Here is a 21180-nt window from a genome sequence, read left to right as displayed (position 1 = left end):
TATTTAATAACAGGCTCTTCAATCTAGCATACAAAATAATAACAAGATTCAATGGCTGGAGGTTAAAATTAGGCAAATTCAGAATGGAAGTAAGGTGTACATTTTGAATAGTGAAGGTAATTAACCATTGGAACAATTTACCAAAGGTCTTGATGAATGCATCCATAACTGGCATTTTTTAAAATCAAGATTGAATTAAAAAAAAACCAAAACGTATGCTCTAATTCAGAAGGAATTATTTTGGGGAAATTTTATGGCCTGTGTTTATAAGAGGGCAGACTAGATGATCACAATTGTTCCTTCTACCTTGGAATCTATTATTAATATGAACTCATGAACTCTTTTGCATAACATTTGAACATTTTGTTTAAAGGGACTCTGTCCATTTGAAATCTAGTGAAATACGGGGGAGCTGACTATTAGGAAAAGGTGAAACTGATTATAAGCAGTGTTATCAAATGCACCAAGTAAACAAATTGGAAAAAACAGAGAGAACCCTTTTCCTCCTTCTAATGACTAAAACGGAAAGATTACTTGAGACAGTGATGGGTAAATCATTCTTGTACGAACTTGATTTTTAAGTAGTTGTAGTCTTTTCTTTAAAATGCCTATTTTGCAATCTCTGTAGGACACTGCAGGTCATAAACATTTAACACACATTTTAGGAGCATTGTAGGCAAGAGGCAAAGACATACTACACTCCTGAGAAAGGCATGAATCAGCATAATCTGTTTTCCTACGTGTAAAGAGTAGTAAATTTCAGAGACTAAATAACAATCATCTCTCCTTACTTAACATATCCACTCCCAAAGAGAGGACCAAAGAGAGACAGGAAATGAGCAGCTGCAGTCAGAGTTGTGCAAATAATTTTTTTTTGGCTCACTGGCAATGGGAAAATAATTGTTTTGGGTACAATCAAATATTTAGTTTGACCCAAAATTTAACATTGTTTCAATTGAGTTTTTGTTGTTGTTTTTGTGTAATAAATTTAATGACAAAGTAGTTTCCAACCAAAAAACCAAACATTCTGTAGAACATGTTGAAATGAAATGTTTTGCCTTATTTTTTTTGTAATGTAGCGTCGCCCCCAAATACAAACAGGTTGGCGAAACAGACATGAATTCAAATAATGTTCTGATGTTGACTAAGCAACATTTTTTCACAAAAAAAAGTTTAGTTCAAAAATTTTTGTCCAGCACTAGTTGCAACCCCCACTATGTTCTATGTCCTCTCAGTTGCTTGAGCCACTTTATGGCAAGGATTAATCTGACTGGGTGTGTCTAAACAATCGTGGTATCTCTAACTGCCAAAACCAAATGTGCTACTTTCAGCATTTTACAGCCACTGTTGTGTTTCATCAACCAGAATTCTAGCTGCACCGTTTTTTTATTATTGATAATGATGCAAGAGAGGTAAAATAACCACACACAGGTTAATTTTCATACCCCACTTTATGGACCCATCTGTTCCCACTGAAGTCCATGGCAAAATTCTCACAGATTTAGAAGGGAGATGGATTATGTCCTAAATCTGCAATACTGACAATTAGAAAGAAAATGATCTTTCATTGACAAAACTTGTAAAATGAAATGAAACTCTTCATATAAAATATTACCATTTTTGTTAGCCATCATTTAAGAGGATTGATAAATGAATAATATGATTTAATAAATGGGTCATTAGTTGTTTTAGAGGTCAACAGGTTGCTTACTGTGGCTTATAATCATCCAACTCTTCCTACTGATGTGCTTATACCCATCTATAGCACTCACTTCCCATTCTGTTGCATGCTTGTAACATTTCTTAATCCTTTATAAACCATTAAAAAATGTGACCTTACACAAAGTGTGGTAAAAAAATTGATATCAGTTATCAAGAGATTACTATTGAACGCCACTCTGCTACTTTCATAACGGCACATTTTAGTATACATCATATCTACTACATTTAATCATATTGGTGTACTTTTTTCCCATATAGGCACTTCCACTGATGCCAGTCTTAAAACTTGTGTAAGTTACAGGTGTAAATGGTGCAGGATCTGACTCATACATGAGATTCCTATGAATAAAGGAAGAAGCTGATAAGAGCTATTCCAGCATAAGCATCTATTACTGTAGGCACATCAGTGCACTAAATATGTGTATTTTTTCTGTCTCTCTCACTGCAGTGCATTACATCTGTGTTTTTCATATCCAGATGTCATCACATTTTAATTATACTGACTAATGTCTGTGCAAGAACCACAAATGGTAAACCAACATTCCCATGAATTAGACAAGTCAATTTATCTTAACATAACACAGTGAAACAGGACACCATCTTTTAAACGATACAGAAACAAGAGATGAGGAGTAGGGGAGAAACTTTTTAAAATCATCACCCACACTTTTCCAGTGGAAGAGCACCAGCCAAAGTTTCCTTTACTTCGACAGTACATCTTTTGTAGTTCTATATAAATTATAAAAAAATCTAGACGAAAACCTTCACTTTGCTTCAAACCAGAAGTTCGAGAGGAAGAGGAAGGGAGATGAAGACCTGACATGGGCACAAGGAGTATGTGTGTATGAAGACAACAACCTGCAGAAGTAAAGAATCGAGACAGACAACTCTATGGCCAATATCAAGATGAAATGACAAATAATCTAAGGTCCATGATCTTCCATTTTGTAAGCTACTCCTTGAGAAGACAGGTGGTAAGTTTTTCTTGGATAACAGGTGATTTAGCATATTCATCCCTAAATAAGGATAACATTTATCAGACATTACTCTCACAGCTGCAGTTGTAATGTAGAGTTATATTCTGTCCTGGACTTTCATAAGTACAGAAGAACTAGAACTTTTGGAGTCTATGGTATTGTGCCTACATGTTATCACTGTCTCTCTCACTGTGGGACTATGTGGAAACCTTTCCCCCAGAGTTCTGCGGGATCAGAGCTTTGTATGGATCAAGGATATGGATTTGTATGGATATGCACTGCTACAGACTAGGGACCGAATGGCTAGGCAGCAGTTTTGCAGAGAAGGACCTAGGGGTGACAGTGGACGAGAAGCTGGATATGAGTCAACAGTGTGCCCTTGTTGCCAAGAAGGCCAATGGCAATTTGGGGTGTATAAGTAGGGACATTGCCAGCAGATCGAAGGATGTGATCATTCCCCTTTATTCGACATTGGTGAGGCCTTATCTGGAGTACTGTGTCCAGTTTTGGGCCCCACACTACAAGAAGGATGTGGAGAAATTGGAGAGAGTCCAGCGAAGGGCAACAAAAATGATTAGGGGTCTGGAAAACATGACTTATGAGGAGAGGCTGAGGGAACTGGGATTGTTTAGTCTACGGAAGAGAAGAATGAGGGGGGATTTGATAGCTGCTTTTAACTACCTGAAAGGTGGATCCAAAGAGGATGGATCTAGACTATTCTCAGTAATAGCGGATGATAGGACAAGGAGTAATGGTCTCAAGTTGCAGTGGGGGAGGTTTAGGTTGGATATTAGGAAAAACTTTTTCACTAGGAGGGTGGTGAAACACTGGAATGCGTTACCTAGGGAGGTGGTGGAATCCCCTTCCTTAGAAGTTTTTAAGGTCAGGCCTGACAAAGCCCTGGCTGGGATGATTTAGTGGGGATTGGTCCTGCTCGGGGCAGGGGGTTGGACTAGATGGCGTCCAGAGGTCCCTTCCAACTCTGTTATTCTATGATTCTATGACTCTAAGGGGCAGCAATAGGAGATTGTAGCGGGGTGGTCACCTGCTCCTGCCCTGAAGGGCTGAAAAGCCAGCCCTTGGAGAGGGCTGGGACCGTGGGCTCGAACCTGGACTGACTGGGGAAGTAGCTGCAGCTGGGCCACGCCCCAATCAGGGCCCAGCTGACCTGTATAAGAAGGTCAGGGCAGCCAGGAGTGCTCTCTCTCTCTCTCTGCCTTTAGAGAGAGAAGGGCCTGGCTGCTGTGGAGCTTGAGCGAGTACCTGAGGTGGAACAGGGTTAGGGGAAGGCCAGAGGGGCTGGGGAGCTCCGGCCTGGAAACCCCCCAGGCTGCAGACCAAGAGTAAGGCCAAATAGATACTGGGGTTGCAGGGGGCAGCCCATGGGTAGGCAGAGGCAGCAGGTCCAAACCCCTTTGCCTGTGATGAGTGGCTGATACACTGCAGTCTGCCCAGGAAGTGGGGCTAAGTGAGGACTGGCAGTAGCCAAGAATGAGGTGAAGTGGGGCTAGTGGGTGGGGGTTCCCCTGGTTGGGGAGACCCCAAGACTAAGGGGTTACTGCCAGAGGTGCAGCACCCCAGACAAAAGGGCACTGGGTCCAGGAGGGACTTGGGGGCCAGTGACAGGCAGATCATAGAATCATAGAATCATAGAATATCAGGGTTGGAAGGGACCTCAGGAGGTCATCTAGTCCAACCGCCTGCTCAAAAGCAGGACCCATCCCCAATTAAATCATCCCAGCCAGGGCTTTGTCAAGCCCGACCTTAAAAACTTGTAAGGAAGGAGATTCTACCACCTCCCTAGGCAACGCATTCCAGTGTTTCACCACCCTCCTAGTGAAAAAGTTTTTCCTAATATCCAACCTAAACCTCCCCCACTGCAACTTGAGACCATTACTCTTTGTCCTGTCCTCTTCCACCACCGAGAATAGTCTAGAACCATCCTCTCTGGAATCACCTCTCAGGTAGTTGAAAGCAGCTATCAAATCCCCCCTCATTCTTCTCTTCCGCAGACTAAACAATCCCAGTTCCCTCAGCCTCTCCTCATAAGTCATGTGTTCCAGATCCCTAATCATTTTTGTTGCCCTTCGCTGGACTCTTTCCAATTTCTCCACATCCTTCTTGTAGTGTGGGGCCCAAAACTGGACACAGTACTCCAGATGAGGCCTCACCAATGTCGAATAGAGGGGGATGATCACGTCCCTCGATCTGCTCGCTATGCCCCTACTTATACATCCCAAAATGCCATTGGCCTTCTTGGCAACAAGGGCACACTGCTGACTCATATCCAGCTTCTCGTCCACTGTCACCCCTAGGTCCTTTTCTGCAGAACTGCTGCCTAGCCATTCGGTCCCTAGTCTGTAGCTGTGCATTGGGTTCTTCCGTCCTAAGTGCAGGACTCTGCACTTATCCTTATTGAACCTCATCAGATTTCTTTCGGCCCAATCCTCCAATTTGTCTAGGTCCCTCTGAGTGTCACTAGAGGGCAGAGGGCGCTCCGGAGGCTGGTGAGCTAATTCCCAAGGATGACCAGCAGGAGGCGCCGCTGGGTGAGTCCGTGCCCGTTTACAGAGATGTAGAGCTCAGAGCCTCAGATTTCACCAGCTTGCTCTCCTAACTCCAGATTTTACACTGCAAATCCAATCTGGAATTAATGCTGTTAGAAGCACTGATAACTCATGCTGGGTTTCTTCCAGGTCTTCTACAGCATAGTTGTGGGGAAAGGCAACCAATGAGAGAACACAACTTGCAGGACCACTGCTGCCATGGAGAAGGTGGCCTCAAGATAACTATGTAGAGCCTTAGGGTACTGTGATGTCCCCAGAATCAGGGTATTTGTTGATTTAGGAGACCCAATGCCTTTCTGTTCCCACACAAGGAAGAATATGTCCCACAGTAATATAAACAACATAGAATTTTGGTAGATGTGGACACAGTTTAAAATTATTTCTTATAGGAAGTATTATTTCCCCATACAAAATCTCTTTTCAAACAACTGAACCAAGAATATTTTAAGGCCATTACTTCAGCTGGTAGAAGTCAGCATCACTTTCACCAGAAGTGCACCAAATTTACACAATGTGAGGATCAGGCCCACTAGATACCTAAATGTGTGCTTCAGATAAGATGCCCCAGAATGTTGTCATTTTCTAAGAAACATTCTCCATTTTCAGAAGCCTAGCCTTGAATAAAAACGTTTTAAATATTAACAGTTTTGTAAAGCAAAATCACATAATGAATTCATATCACACTTAGGATAACTTTACAACTCCTGAAAACAGCAATCTAAGCACCAGTTCTGCAAATAACTTGACTCAAGCAGAGACCTGAACACATGTAGAGAGCCCTACTGATTTCAGTGGGGCTCTGTATGGAGTCAGTTGCAGGCTCAGTTCCCAATTCATTCTTTACTCTCTCTCTCTCTCCATTTATCTTATAAATTAAAACATAGAGAATAGGCGCTTAAGAAAACTTTTTTGTTTGCTTCCAAAGGAACAACATGCTATAATACCATTCTTTCATTAAAAATGTGTTTAGAGGCTCATAAATCATTTACACTTTGTTAAGTTCAGAGTCTTACTGAATTAATGGTTTATATTAAAATAATTAGTATAAGCCTTTTGTGCTAGCCTGTGCTAGAATATGCAGCTGAATAGATCTTAGCTTCCTGTTTATAGATATTTGAGATTTTTTCCTAAATATAGACATTTGTTACGTAGAGCTTGTAAAGACACTTGTTTCTAAAATATCACTTAAATCCACTGCTATTTTAAAATTACATAAATCCTACTTCTATGTGTATGGCCAAATAATTATTTTAGTTAATGTGGATGACACTATCAATTTTCAATTATTTCTTTTTAAGTATAATGTGTACTCGTCTCAGTGAAACTTACCTCTATCAAAACTTACTACTTCAATCAATTCTCCTTTGTAAGCATTTCACAAATTAGTCTCTCCTAGCAGTGAGATTAGAATATTTGTTGTGTTTTTTTATGAACTACTTGTGTGCAAACTCCTCCATGAATCAGGTCTGTATTATTTATCATAAACTGTATATAAGTAACTATAGTTGGCTATGGCAGAAAAATCTGCTAATTCAGATAAGGTTAACATTCTATTAAATGACAGGATTTAACTGAGATCCATTTAAACCTCTTCCTTCCTTGCTGTAGGAATTTAAATATATTCCATTTCTGCTACAGGACAATGAATAATAAAACCAAATGATTCCTACAGCTTTCATCACTTGACAAAAATTAATAAAAAATACTATATACCGGTGTGTGAAGTAAATTGTAAAACAATTTAACAATTCAGAGCATAGTATGACCACATTTAAAGTATACATGTATTGGTTTGATAAACACAGATGTTAAATTATATATTTCCATGACAAGGCAGATCTGAGATTTATTTAGCAAAATTCTTTATTTCATGAGATTAATTTGTTTTCTATTGGAACATAAAACCAAATTTTCAAATCTGATCTGAAGAGTTGAGCCTGCCAAAAGGCACAAGCACCCATTGTGCCCACAAAATCTGTGCATGCAAACAAATGTTTGTGGCCACAATGGGTATACAAAAAGGATGGTAAATTTAACTATACTTTGACATTTGGCTGAGAGATTCTAATGCCCAGATTAACCCCAGGCATAAATTGATCCAACTCCATTTAAATTAGTGAAGTTATGCCAGTTCATGAAAACACATAATCCTGCCCTGATTTGTGGATAGCTCTGTACAATGCAAGTCAAAGGAGTGTCTTTTTGAGAGGGTACACCTCCTCTCTTCCCATTCCCCCAGGCCAAGTTGTTCCTCCATATTTCACTCTCATTAAGATCCCATATCATGAGAGCTGGACTGGACTCCCATTAAAACTATCAGACAACTTTGTCTGTCACACTGTCAACATGTACTTATAAGGAAAATGGACCATAAACTATGGTCCTGATTCTCTTCCCAGGTCCATTTTATTGTGTTGACTGAAGACGAAATTCAGAATCCGCTCCTAAAAGCTATTTTTTCTTGAAATGTGTATGATAGCTATGTGAGTTGGGTTTTTTCATGTGACAAAGTCATGTTAAGAGCAACACAAAGAAGAAATAAAGTTTCAACTACACCTATTTGTTAAGATATTTCCTATAACTGGTAAATATTTAAAAGATCCTCCTAATTTTGTCTGTCACCCATTTTTAAAGCTGCAGACGCAGTGATGAGCTGGAGCCGGTTCGCACCGGTTCATGCAAACAGGTTGTTAAATTTTGAAGCTGTTTTAGAACCAGTTGTTAACCTGCTTCCCTGCAGGGGGCGCTGAGGCTTTGATGGGCTCCGGCCGGGAAGTGATGTAATTCCTCATCCAGCCACTGGGGGTGCTGTGCTGCGGGAGCCATGTGGGCTGCTGCCTGGCCCTTGGCACGAGCCCTGTTGCTGCTGCTGCTCCCCCGAACCCTGGCCCTGGGGCTCCCGCTGCTGCCTGGTGGGTCCCCAGCTGCTCTGCTGGGCCTGGGCTGCGTCCCACTGCTCTCCCCGTGAGTACCCACCCCCCTGCCTGCAGCCAGCCCCTGTCTCCAGCCAGCCCCGCACCCCCCTGCCCACAGCCAGCCCCTGCCCCTCACCCCCTGCCCTGTCCGCACCAGCCCCGCAGCCAGCCCCTGCCACACCCCCTGCCCTGTATCCAGCCAACCCCTGCTGCACACCCCCCCCGCCCTGTCTCGAGCCAGCCCCGCTCCCCCTGCTTTGCCCGCACCCCCTGCCCTGTCTCCAGCTAGCCCCTGCCGCCTGCACCCCCTGCCCTGTCTCACAGCCAACCCCTGCCGCACTCCCCTACAGCCCTGCCCAAAGCCAGCCAGCCCCACACCCCCTGTCTCCAGCCAGCCCTGCACCCCCCTGCCCTGCCTGCTGCCAGCCCCTACCTCCAGCCAGCCCCACACCCCCTTGCCGCCAGCCAACCCCGCACCCTCCTGTCTCCAGCTAGCTCTGCCCACGCCCCTGTCTGCAGCTGGCCCCACGTCCACTGGTGCCCTGCAGTTCCCAGGGCAGTAACCCTGCACACCTGCTTCAATGAGGGGGGCAGGGAGCAGCTGGGACCCACAAATGTGCACACACTAGGGTGATCAGACAGCAAGTATGAAAAATCAGGATGGGGGTGGGGGGTAATAGAAGCCTATATAAGAAAAAGACCCAAAAATTGGGACTGTCCCTATAAAATTGGGACATCTGGTAACCCTAGCACATCCCCAGGGAGTGGCGGGGCCCCACACCTGTGAAACGGAGCTCATTTCTAGTTCAGGTCCACCTTTTTAAAAAAAGAACTTTACGCAGGGTTAACATACACCCGTATTTTCCTGGATATGTCAGGCTTTTTGTTCTTAAATTTTAAAAATTCCTCCCAGGAAAATACAGACGTATGGTAACCCTGTTGGTACAAAAAATACATACTGGAGCACATCCCTTACATCAGAACTTTTTAGAGGGAACTGGTTATTAAGATTTTGGCAGCTCATCACTGTGCAGATCCCTCAGATGTATAATTGTATGGCTTCCACTTACTCTTAGAGAAAATAATTGTTCTGAAAAAAAAAAATTAGAAAAGCAAGAAACAAGTAAATCCCCTCTTGTTTCTGTTCACAAATGCCCTCTAGTGCAAAGATAACTAATAGGCCCTGGTGTTTCAAATGAATGCATGGTACAAAATTAGCAGGGAGAGTCTGTGGAAGAAGAAAGGATTCTGTGAAAAAAGGGTTATATCCCCATGGGCTCTGTTCCTCCCCCTACACATGTGTCACTGCACTAATCCTACCCAGAGGGGAGACTTGCTCCTGTTCCTCAATGTTCATGGAAGAATACAGCCTAGGCTGATTCATACCAGCTGAGACTCTAGCCCTAGTGATTTTTTTAATTACTCTATATTTACAGTAATATAGAATAAAGAAAAAAAATACATATTTGCTCCTTTAACTTATGTGGATTTTGATTCTAGTTTCCACTAAAAAATAAATCCACCCCCCTGTATTGTAAGATAAATATATCAATTATATAAATAACCTGTTAAAATTTACAAATTCTGTATAGTAAATTTAAAAAAATGAAATTTTACGAAGTCAATGTCAAAGCTCCTATTGACTTCACTGGGGCCAGCATTTCACGTATATATTTTCAAATGATCTTTGACTTTATCTTAAAGATTTAAGGCTCAGGGCCTTATTCTGATCTTATTTATACTGATTTTATACTGGTGTAACCCAATAAGGTTAATGGAGCTTATCCTGATTCATACCAGTTTAAATGGCAACAGAATCAAACTTAGAGACCAAATGTTTTTTGGGGGGGAAGCAGGCATTCAAGTAAATTTACCATACACATCTCATACTCATAAGACTACAATCTCATTGGTTTAGGTGGGACTATGCACATGAGCAAGATTCAGCCCCTAGGTCTGAACTGAAGACCAGAGCTCATGAGTACAGAATATTACAAAACAGGAGAAGGCAAGGCATAACATGTCAGTCCAAAATCTGTTCTATTTATTTGTGCTTTCCCTTACCCCTTAAAAATTTCTGTTTTCTCCTTTTTCAATGAAATGGAGGGCCTGATTCTGCTCCCATCTACACCAGCATAATTCCAGTTGGGTTTACTCCAAAACCACACTTGTGGAGGATAAAGCCCAGGGAAAATTCAGTATACTAAAATAAATCACAGGCGTATCGGAGGAGGAGGGAGATACATTCATGCTCACTCTTTGTCTTTGTGGAAAATAGTGTCAAACTCAGGTGCTTAATTCATTTTTCAAATTTGATAAAATTGCTAGATAAAGAGAAAAAATGAGGAAAGCAAAGCAGTCACTCTCAGCAAATTTATATTAGAATTTCATGAGTGTACTGCGCATGCAAGCAGTGACAGCAGGAAAGCAGCAGGAGAACTGAACTCTGCAGGGAATGTAGATGATGAATTCTAGTGTGATCACTCCAATATGGCAGCTGCAGGATTTCTCAGCCATTTAAGGGACAGAGAAGCAGACTTGAACTCTCTCTAGCAAAGTGCAAGTTGCAAATGTGTTTTCATCTGATCGTATTAATTATTTTCATCATATAAGAAAGACAGAGTTAATGCATTGTGTCTCCTTTAGCTACTTATAAATTAGAAAAGTATAACCCTGGCAACAGGAGATGGCTTGTAGCTTTTATAATTAGACACAGTAGTGGTAACCATTGGATTACAAATGAGGCTAGCAGGATTTTATGCATGAAAGTACCAATACCAGTATATAGAGAAGGGCGCAACACACTTAAAATTCTCTGTTATCCATTAACTAGATTAAATGTATCTTGTGCTTCTTATCATTATGATTTAGATTACAAAGCTCTTTAGCAAGCGAGTGTCATTTTCTCTTTGCACAGGATCCAGCACAAGAGAGCCCAACCTTACTGCAGGATCTAGAAACCACCACAATATAAATGTTTAATGATAAAAATAATCCACATTTTTGTGAACAATTCTCAACTATCAAGAGTGGGACTGTAATATAAGCAAGCCAGTCTAAATAGTGAGTTGAAAGCAAAAGAGCCAAATTCTACTTTCAATTTGACCTATTTAAGCCCCTCGTGACAGTAGGAGGTTGCATGGGGGACAGAATTCAACCCACTGCATCAATATGTATCCTTTGTTTACCAAACACATTTTAGTTCCTAACCTGAAATCTACCACCATTTTATCTATTGCTGAAAGATAGCCTACAGTTTAACAGTCAGGTCATGTTACTGCAGTAAAATAGATGTCATTGTCATACTGCTTCTATCGGAGAAGATACATTTTGCCAGGTTTAGAAGCCATAAAGAACCCTGAATATTTCCCACTAAATCACAGGCCGGCGAAGTGGTGGTATAAGGCTGTGTGGCTCTGCTTCATACAAATGCATTTCATGAAACCAACTGCAGGTAGCACACAAGCTTTCTTCAATCAAATCTGCATTGTAATTTCTAAAAATCAATTAGACACAAGAAGCAATTACCTGTTTTTAAGCACAGAGTAATTTGTTTCCACACAACAGAAGACTAATGTATGTAACCAAGGAGCATACTGTCCTGACTGCCATAAATGTTAACTACAAGTAGAGTAAAAGGGGAAATGCTGTATTAACCCTACAATGTATTGTACCAACTGTTTAAAATGCATGTTTTCGCACACCGGCATGCAAATTCTCTCCTCAGTCCCTGTCATAAATATAAAGGGAAGGGTAAACCCCTTTGAAATCCCTCCTGGCCAGGGGAAAGCTCCTCTCACCTGTAAAGGGTTAAGAAGCTAAAGGTAACCTCGCTGGCACCTGACCAAAATGACCAATGAGGGGACAAGATACTTTCAAAAGCTGGGAGGAGGGAGAGAAACAAAGGGTCTGTGTCTGTCTGTATGCTGTGCTTGGCCAGGGATAGACCAGGAATGGAGTCTTAGAACTTTTAGTAAGTAATCTAGCTAGGTATGTGTTAGATTATGATTTCTTTAAATGGCTGAGAAAAGAATTGTGCTGAATAGAATAACTATTTCTGTCTGTGTATCTTTTTGTAACTTAAGGTTTTGCCTAGAGGGGTTCTCTATGTTTTTGAATCTAATTACCCTGTAAGATATCTACCATCCTGATTTTACAGGGGGGATTTCTTCATTTCTATTTACTTCTATTTTCTATTAAAAGTCTTCTTGTAAAAAACTGAATGTTTTTTCATTGTTCTCAGATCCAAGGGTTTGGGTCTGTGGTCACCTATGCAAATTGGTGAGGCTTTTTATCCAACATTTCCCAGGAAAGGGGGGGGTGCAAGTGTTGGGAGGATTGTTCATTGTTCTTAAGATCCAAGGGTCTGGGTCTGTAGTCACCTAGGCAAATTGGTGAGGCTTTTTACCAAACCTTGTCCAGGAAGTGGGGTGCAGGGTTTTGGGAAGTATTTTGGGGGGAAGGACGCGTCCAAACAGCTCTTCCCCAGTAACCAGTATTAGTTTGGTGGTGGTAGCGGCCATTCCAAGGATCACGGGTGAAATACTTTGTACCTTGGGGAAGTTTTGACCTAAGCTGGTAAAGATAAGCTTAGGAGGTTTTTCATGCAGGTCCCCACATCTGTACCCTAGAGTTCAGAGTGGGGGAGGAACCTTGACATGGTGGCATAGTGGTGGGATTAACCTGAAATCATTTTGAGATCCAGTTGAGATTTTTTGAACTAGAAATACAGATTTTAAAAAGGAATTTTTTTTTCCTGTGGCTTTGAAGCAGCTTTGAAACTGAAAGCATCTTGGGTTTTCCCTGCTTTGTGGCCAAGCAGAGACAAAAGGGGATTATCTTGTGAATTGCAGGTTTTCTTTGCCTGGAGGCAGGGTACTTAACTCCTGCAGGGAAATTCACAGTCTTCCAACCCAGAGGTTTTTTTTTTTTCTTTTCTTCCTAAAAGTAAATAGGGGGTGTGTGTTCTACCCATTTGCTTTTTCTTTGGGCTGGGTAAGCAGGTTTCCAAGTAGTTTGGAGGTTTTTTGCTTTAAGTTGGGCCCAGAACAGAGACAAGGGAATTGTCTTTTTCTGTAGGCTGACAATCACTATCAGAGAATAGGTATTCTATTCCAGCACAGCAAAATTTTACAGCCAAGTTTTGTTTGTTTATTTCTAAACCTCGGGTGTAAAGTTAGTTAAAAACAGAGAGGTTAGAATGACCAAATCCTCAGCTCGACTACAGCTGGAATTAGCCAAATTTCAGGCTGAGGAAAGACAAAGGGAACATGAAAGACAGATAGAACTCATGCGGCTGAAGAAGGAACAAGAAAGGGAGGCAGAACAACACCAAGCGGCTGCTCACAGGAGAGCTATGGAAGCGAGGGACAAAGAACTGGAGGAGAAGGAAAAAGAGAGGAAGTATGTGGAGGAGATGGAGAAGATAAAGGCTCAGCAGAATATCCCAACAAACCCTAGTAATCCTTCTCCAAGTACCACTTCCCATCCCAGAAAGTTCCCCACCTACAAGGCAGGCGATGATACTGAGGCCTTCCTAGAAAACTTCGAAAGGGCCTGCCTTGGATACAACCTCTCTACTGACCAGTACATGGTAGAGCTGAGGCCGCAGCTCAGTGGACCCTTAGCTGAGGTGGCAGCTGAAATGCCTAAAGAACACATGAACAAGTATGAACTGTTTAAATCCAAGGCGAGAGTCAGAATGGGGATAACACCCGAGCAGTCTCGTCGGAGGTTCAGAGCCCTAAGGTGGAAACCAGACATGTCATTTACCCGACATGCCTACCACATTGTGAAACATTGGGATGCCTGGATATCAGGAGCAAGTGTTGAATCTCCAGTAAATTTGCCCTTCCTAATGCAAATGGAACAGTTCTTAGAGGGTGTTCCTGAGGAAATAGAAAGATACATCCTAGATGGGAAACCCAAAACTGTAATCGAGGCAGGAGAGATTGGAGCCAGATGGGTGGAGGTGGCAGAGAAGAAGAAAACTGGTCGCAGTTGGAGCGGAGACCAGAAGGGACCACCCCAGACCACACCCTATTACCGGGGGCCGCCCAAGGCCCCACCTACCTCCCAAAGAACCCTCCAGACCCCTTATCGTCCTGCCACCCCGTTCTCCAGCAACCCTCCTCGCCCCAGTGACCCGTCAGCTGGACGATGTTTTAAATGTAACGAGCTGGGGCATGTAAAGGCCAACTGCCCCAAGAACCCCAACAGATTACAGTTCATTGCACCGGAATCACACCAGAGGTCCACAGGCCCAGATACTTCCCAGATACCCTTAGAGCGGAGGGAAACTGTGAGTGTGGGCGGGAAGAAGGTCACCGCGTGGAGGGACACCGGAGCACAAGTGTCAGCTATCCATGCTTCCTTAGTGGACCCCAATTTAATCAACCCAGAGATCCAAGTGACGATTCAACCCTTCAAGTCCAACTCTTTCAATTTGCCTACAGCCAAGTTGCCTGTCCAGTACAAGGGCTGGTCAGGAATGTGGACTTTTGCAGTCTATGATGATTATCCCATCCCCATGCTGTTGGGGGAAGACTTGGCCAATCATGTGAAGCAGGCCAAGAGGGTGGGAACGGTCACCCGCAGCCAGGCTAAACAAGCCGTGAGGCCTAGCTCTGTTCCGGAAACTGCTATCAGGACCCAGTCAGAGGTGATGGACCTGGACCTTAGGCCAATGTCTGCAACAGCAGTAGTGGATCCAGTCCCAGAGACCCAGACGGAACCAGTCCCAGAACCGGAACCAGCCGAACAACCAACACCAGACCCTGTGTCAGCACTGAATCCAGTACTTGCAACCTCAACACCAGAGGGCCCCACTGAACCTGAACTGGCAGCAGCCGATAACCCTACACAAGAGGCTCAGCCGGAGCCTGAATCCCAAAATAGTGCACCAGCGGAGAGCGGTTCACAGTCAACAGAAACAGCTCCATCCCCTATATTGCTTCCAGAGGGACCAAGCCTAGGTCCACAATCCAATGAGGGACTGATGTCTCCAGCATCAAGGGAACAGTTCCAGACCGAACAGGAAGCAGATGAAAGCCTCCAGAGAGCTTGGACAGCGGCACGGAGCAACCCACCGCCTCTCAGCTCTTCTAATCGATCCAGGTTTGTTGTAGAAAGAGGACTTTTATACAAGGAAACTCTTTCTGGTGGACACCAGGAAGACTGGCATCCTCAGAGACAGTTGGTAGTTCCAACTAAATACCGGGCCAAGCTCTTGAGCTTAGCCCACGATCACCCTAGTGGCCATGCTGGGGTGAACAGGACCAAAGACCGTTTGGGGGGGTCATTCCACTGGGAGGGAATGGGCAAGGATGTTTCTACCTATGTCCAGTCTTGTGAGGTGTGCCAAAGAGTGGGAAAACCCCAAGACCAGGTCAAAGCCCCTCTACAACCACTCCCCATCATTGAAGTTCCATTTCAGCGAGGAGCTGTGGATATTCTGGGTCCTTTTCCGAAAAAGACAGCCAGAGGAAAGCAGTACATACTGACTTTCATGGATTTTGCCACCCGATGGCCGGAAGCAGTAGCTCTAAGCAACACCAGGGCTAAAAGTGTATGCCAGGCACTAGCAGACATTTTTGCCAGGGTAGGTTGGCCCTCCGACATCCTCACAGATGCAGGGACTAATTTCCTGGCAGGAACTATGAAAAACCTTTGGGAAGCTCATGGGGTAAATCACTTGGTTGCCACTCCTTACCACCATCAAACAAATGGCATGGTGGAGAAGTTTAATGGAACTTTGGGGGCCATGATACGTAAATTCGTAAATGAGCACTCCAATGATTGGGACCTAGTGTTGCAGCAGTTGCTCTTTGCCTACAGAGCTGTACCACATCCCAGTTTAGGGTTTTCCCCATTTGAACTTGTATATGGCCGTGAGGTTAAGGGGCCATTGCAGTTGGTGAAGCAGCAATGGGAGGGATTTACACCTTCTCCAGGAACTAACATTCTGGACTTTGTAACCAACCTACAAAACACCCTCCGAACCTCTTTAGCCCTTGCTAAAGAAAACTTACAGGATGCTCAAAAAGAGCAAAAAGCCTGGTATGATAAACATGCCAGAGAGCGTTCCTTCAAAGTAGGAGACCAGGTCATGGTCTTAAGGGCGCTCCAGGCCCATAAAATGGAAGCATCGTGGGAAGGGCCATTCACGGTCCAGGAGCGCCTGGGAGCTGTTAATTATCTCATAGCATTCCCCACCTCCAACCGAAAGCCTAAGGTGTACCATATTAATTCTCTAAAGCCCTTTTATTCCAGAGAATTAAAGGTTTGTCAGTTTACAGCCCAGGGAGAAGATGATGCTGAGTGGCCTGAAGGTGTCTACTACGAAGGGAAATGTGCTGGTGGTGTGGAAGAGGTGAACCTCTCCATGACCCTTGGGCGTATGCAGCGACAGCAGATCCAGGAGCTGTGCACTAGCTACGCGCCAACGTTCTCAGCCACCCCAGGACTGACTGAACGGGCATACCACTCCATTGACACAGGTAATGCTCACCCAATTAGGGTCCAACCTTACCGGGTGTCTCCTCAAGCTAAAACTGCTATAGAACGGGAGATCCAGGATATGTTACAGATGGGTGTAATCCGCCCCTCTGAAAGTGCATGGGCATCTCCAGTGGTTCTAGTTCCCAAACCAGATGGGGAAATACGTTTTTGCGTGGACTACCGTAAGCTAAATGCTGTAACTCGCCCAGACAACTATCCAATGCCACGCACAGATGAACTGTTAGAGAAACTGGGACGGGCCCAGTTCATCTCTACCTTGGACTTAACAAAGGGGTACTGGCAGGTACCGCTAGATGAATCTGCCAAGGAAAGGTCAGCCTTCATCACACATCTCGGGCTGTATGAATTTAATGTACTTCCTTTCGGGCTGCGAAATGCACCCGCCACTTTCCAAAGACTTGTAGATGGTCTCCTAGCGGGATTAGGAGAATATGCAGTCGCCTACCTTGATGATGTGGCCATATTTTCGGATTCCTGGGCAGACCACCTGGAACATCTACAAAAAGTCCTTGAGCGCATAAGGGAGGCAGGACTAACTGTTAAGGCTAAGAAGTGTCAAATAGGCCTAAACAGAGTGACTTACCTTGGACACCAGGTGGGTCAAGGAACTATCAGCCCCCTACAGGCCAAAGTGGATGCTATCCAAAAGTGGCCTGTCCCAAAGTCAAAGAAACAGGTTCAATCCTTCTTAGGCTTGGCTGGTTATTACAGACGATTTGTACCGCACTACAGCCAAATCGCTGCCCCACTGACAGACCTAACCAAAAAGAAACAGCCAAATGCTGTTCAGTGGACCGGAAAGTGTCAGAAGGCCTTTAACAAGCTTAAAGCGACACTCATGTCTGACCCTGTACTAAGGGCCCCAGACTTTGACAAACCGTTCCTAGTAACCACAGATGCATCCGAGCGTGGTGTGGGAGCAGTTTTAATGCAAAAAGGACCTGATCAAGAATTCCACCCTGTAGTGTTTCTCAGCAAAAAACTGTCTGAGAGGGAAAGCAACTGGTCAGTCACTGAAAAAGAATGTTATGCCATTGTCTACGCTCTGGAAAAGCTACGCCCATATGTTTGGGGACGGCGTTTCCACCTGCAAACCAACCATGCTGCACTGAAGTGGCTTCACACCGTCAAGGAAACTAACAAAAAACTTCTTCGGTGGAGTTTAGCTCTCCAAGATTTTGATTTCGACATCCAACACATCTCAGGAGCTTCTAACAAAGTGGCTGATGCACTCTCCCGTGAAAGTTTCCCAGAGTCAACTGGTTAAAATCGTCCTTGAGATGTGGAAAATATTGTTAGTCTTTATGTACTTGGTAGTATATTTAGAGATGCATGTGTCTTATTAACTCTGTTTTTCCTAGAGCTCCAGGAAGAAATCCCAGCCAGTGTTTCACCCTAGCTGAGATTTGGGGGGCGTGTCATAAATATAAAGGGAAGGGTAAACCCCTTTGAAATCCCTCCTGGCCAGGGGAAAGCTCCTCTCACCTGTAAAGGGTTAAGAAGCTAAAGGTAACCTCGCTGGCACCTGACCAAAATGACCAATGAGGGGACAAGATACTTTCAAAAGCTGGGAGGAGGGAGAGAAACAAAGGGTCTGTGTCTGTCTGTATGCTGTGCTTGGCCAGGGATAGACCAGGAATGGAGTCTTAGAACTTTTAGTAAGTAATCTAGCTAGGTATGTGTTAGATTATGATTTCTTTAAATGGCTGAGAAAAGAATTGTGCTGAATAGAATAACTATTTCTGTCTGTGTATCTTTTTGTAACTTAAGGTTTTGCCTAGAGGGGTTCTCTATGTTTTTGAATCTAATTACCCTGTAAGATATCTACCATCCTGATTTTACAGGGGGGATTTCTTCATTTCTATTTACTTCTATTTTCTATTAAAAGTCTTCTTGTAAAAAACTGAATGTTTTTTCATTGTTCTCAGATCCAAGGGTTTGGGTCTGTGGTCACCTATGCAAATTGGTGAGGCTTTTTATCCAACATTTCCCAGGAAAGGGGGGGGTGCAAGTGTTGGGAGGATTGTTCATTGTTCTTAAGATCCAAGGGTCTGGGTCTGTAGTCACCTAGGCAAATTGGTGAGGCTTTTTACCAAACCTTGTCCAGGAAGTGGGGTGCAGGGTTTTGGGAAGTATTTTGGGGGGAAGGACGCGTCCAAACAGCTCTTCCCCAGTAACCAGTATTAGTTTGGTGGTGGTAGCGGCCATTCCAAGGATCACGGGTGAAATACTTTGTACCTTGGGGAAGTTTTGACCTAAGCTGGTAAAGATAAGCTTAGGAGGTTTTTCATGCAGGTCCCCACATCTGTACCCTAGAGTTCAGAGTGGGGGAGGAACCTTGACAGTCCCGTGCTCCTTTTGGCATTGAGGAAGGATAAGGGTGCCCACCAATGTCTTGCTGCCTCCCTTTCTGTTTTCACAGTGGGTATCCCCACCTTGAAGATCAACAGCTTGCTGTGCCACTGCTCTGTGACTGGACACGAGAAGAAACTGCACTAGAGCCAGCAGAGTTACTGGCACCCGGCACAGCCAGTTGAGACCCATTGTTCTTTAAGAGAAACATGAGGGGTGAAGATGGACAAGCAGAGAAAACAGACAAATGGGGGGGGGAGGGGAAATAAAGGAAGTAAGGAAAAGAAAGGCTTGGGTGATGGGTAAGGGAGAAGCTGTGGGAAGGGAGGGAGTAGCGCCCCTGTTTACCGTTGTTTATAGTCCTGATAGAAGGTTGAAGCTTTGTTCTGAGTTTGTTGTAACCCTGGAAAGCGGGAGATTATAGGGAATTAAGAATAAACAGAGGCGTTGCATGAGAAGCCCCATCATTACAGTGCTGGCCACTGAATAGCCAACAGGCCATAGTCAAGCTGCAGCCTGGGTAGCGTAGAGAAATACATTATGTGAGGTTCTCTCTCCTTTTTAAGCACTGTTAATTTGATAGTAAATGTAGAGGGGGCTGTGACACTTTTTGACTTTGGATAAGGGGTAACTAGCCTGTAAAGGTTTAGAGACACTCGTGTAAACACTAGAGCTATGCTTTATACCAGTTGGGGATTATTATTTTTTGTAGATTTCATAGCAATCAAATAAAAAAAATCACATTAAACATATTGCCTTTCTCAAATCACTTTCAAAATATATAAATAAAGTCTCACACGTTTCCTGTGACCCCATTCTTCTTAGCATATGCACAATGTGCCTCAGGCGGCATGTGACCAGGATTCATCACCAAATTTGGTCTGCTAGTTGGATCATTAGCTTCTCTGACCCGGTACCGATGGGGAGCTCAACATGAACATTGATTCATACCTTGGAATTCCAGATTAGGGGAGTCACAGAGAAGTCTGAGTGGCAATCTAAAGATATTTCTGAAGTGTCCATCCCTGCGCTAGTTATGCACTGAGCCATAAAACATTTGCCAAATGTTGCAGAGCAAGCCAGAGCTCTGAGTTCCACTTCTTCACTTTCACCACTAGACAACACTCCCTTCCAAAAGAGTGAATATTTAACATTTCCAGTAAGCAATAAGAAATTGATACTTTCAATTTTCCTCCATAGATAGGATTAAATACAGAAATCAAGGTGAACACCCTTGGATAACTAGAACTCACAACATGGCCATGCACCAAAATAGAAAACTGAACAACAAAATAATATTTTTAGTGCTTCTCTATGAATAAGGACTGCTGTACGCTAACAAATAAAAGAGCACTTTTAGCTTTTTTTGGTCACACTGTGCTAGATCATTCATTTTCTAGCATAAGCAATTTGCTTGCTCAGACCTTCTGGCAACACATGATATGAGCATTGCAAAAACTGAACACCAAAAAGAGTCTCAAGGGATGATCAAAAGTTTAAAATAAAGTAAAATAGAGCAGGAGGGTACAGACAAGATTAATTCTCTGAGATCTGCATTAGAATTTCACACTTTGTTTCTAGACAGGAAGAGGGCAGCAACTGTAAGTGATGACCCAAGAATATAGTAACAGAATATCTGAGTATTGACTAATATTTGTGAAGGTAGGAAATTAATTTTCTAGATTACTAGACACATTTCAAGACAAGACATAACTTTCCTGCATTTTAACCACTAGCTACTGCATATCAGAACCAATCATTGACTTCCATCTGGCCAGAATGAAATGACATCCTTTTCAAAGTTTATTTATAAGATCAGCTTTCATTCTAGCATATGTACACAATGGCGGATAAATGCATGGGCGAATTAATGCTCTGGGCAGCGTGCCCCAAGGGGTGCGGTCTCAAATGGCCACTGCAGTTCTGTACCTGCCCAAGGCTCCTATGTCCATGTTAAAAAGTGGGTGGGCCATAGAACTCCTGGCATCCCACACAGGACTCCAGGGTGTGTGGGGCTCAAATGTTCTTTGTGCTCAGGGCCCCAGTAAATCTTAATCCGCCTCTGTACGCACATGCACATATACACACACACTATAGGGAAATATATAGATAGTACAGCGTAAGTTA

At 43.6% G+C, this 21180-nt stretch overlaps 1 protein-coding gene across 23 annotated transcripts in view; it reads right to left on the bottom strand.

The window, feature by feature from the left end:
* Positions 1-21180, bottom strand: part of NRXN1 (neurexin 1) — a 1233750-nt gene that overhangs the window by 945222 nt on the left and 267348 nt on the right. The window lies entirely within an intron of this gene.

The sequence above is a fragment of the Eretmochelys imbricata genome, chromosome 3 (genome assembly GCF_965152235.1).
Source record: "Eretmochelys imbricata isolate rEreImb1 chromosome 3, rEreImb1.hap1, whole genome shotgun sequence".
Taxonomy (NCBI): Eukaryota; Metazoa; Chordata; order Testudines; family Cheloniidae; genus Eretmochelys; species Eretmochelys imbricata.
Note: the sequence above shows the minus strand (reverse complement) of the source record. Positions and strands in the feature narration are given on the sequence as shown.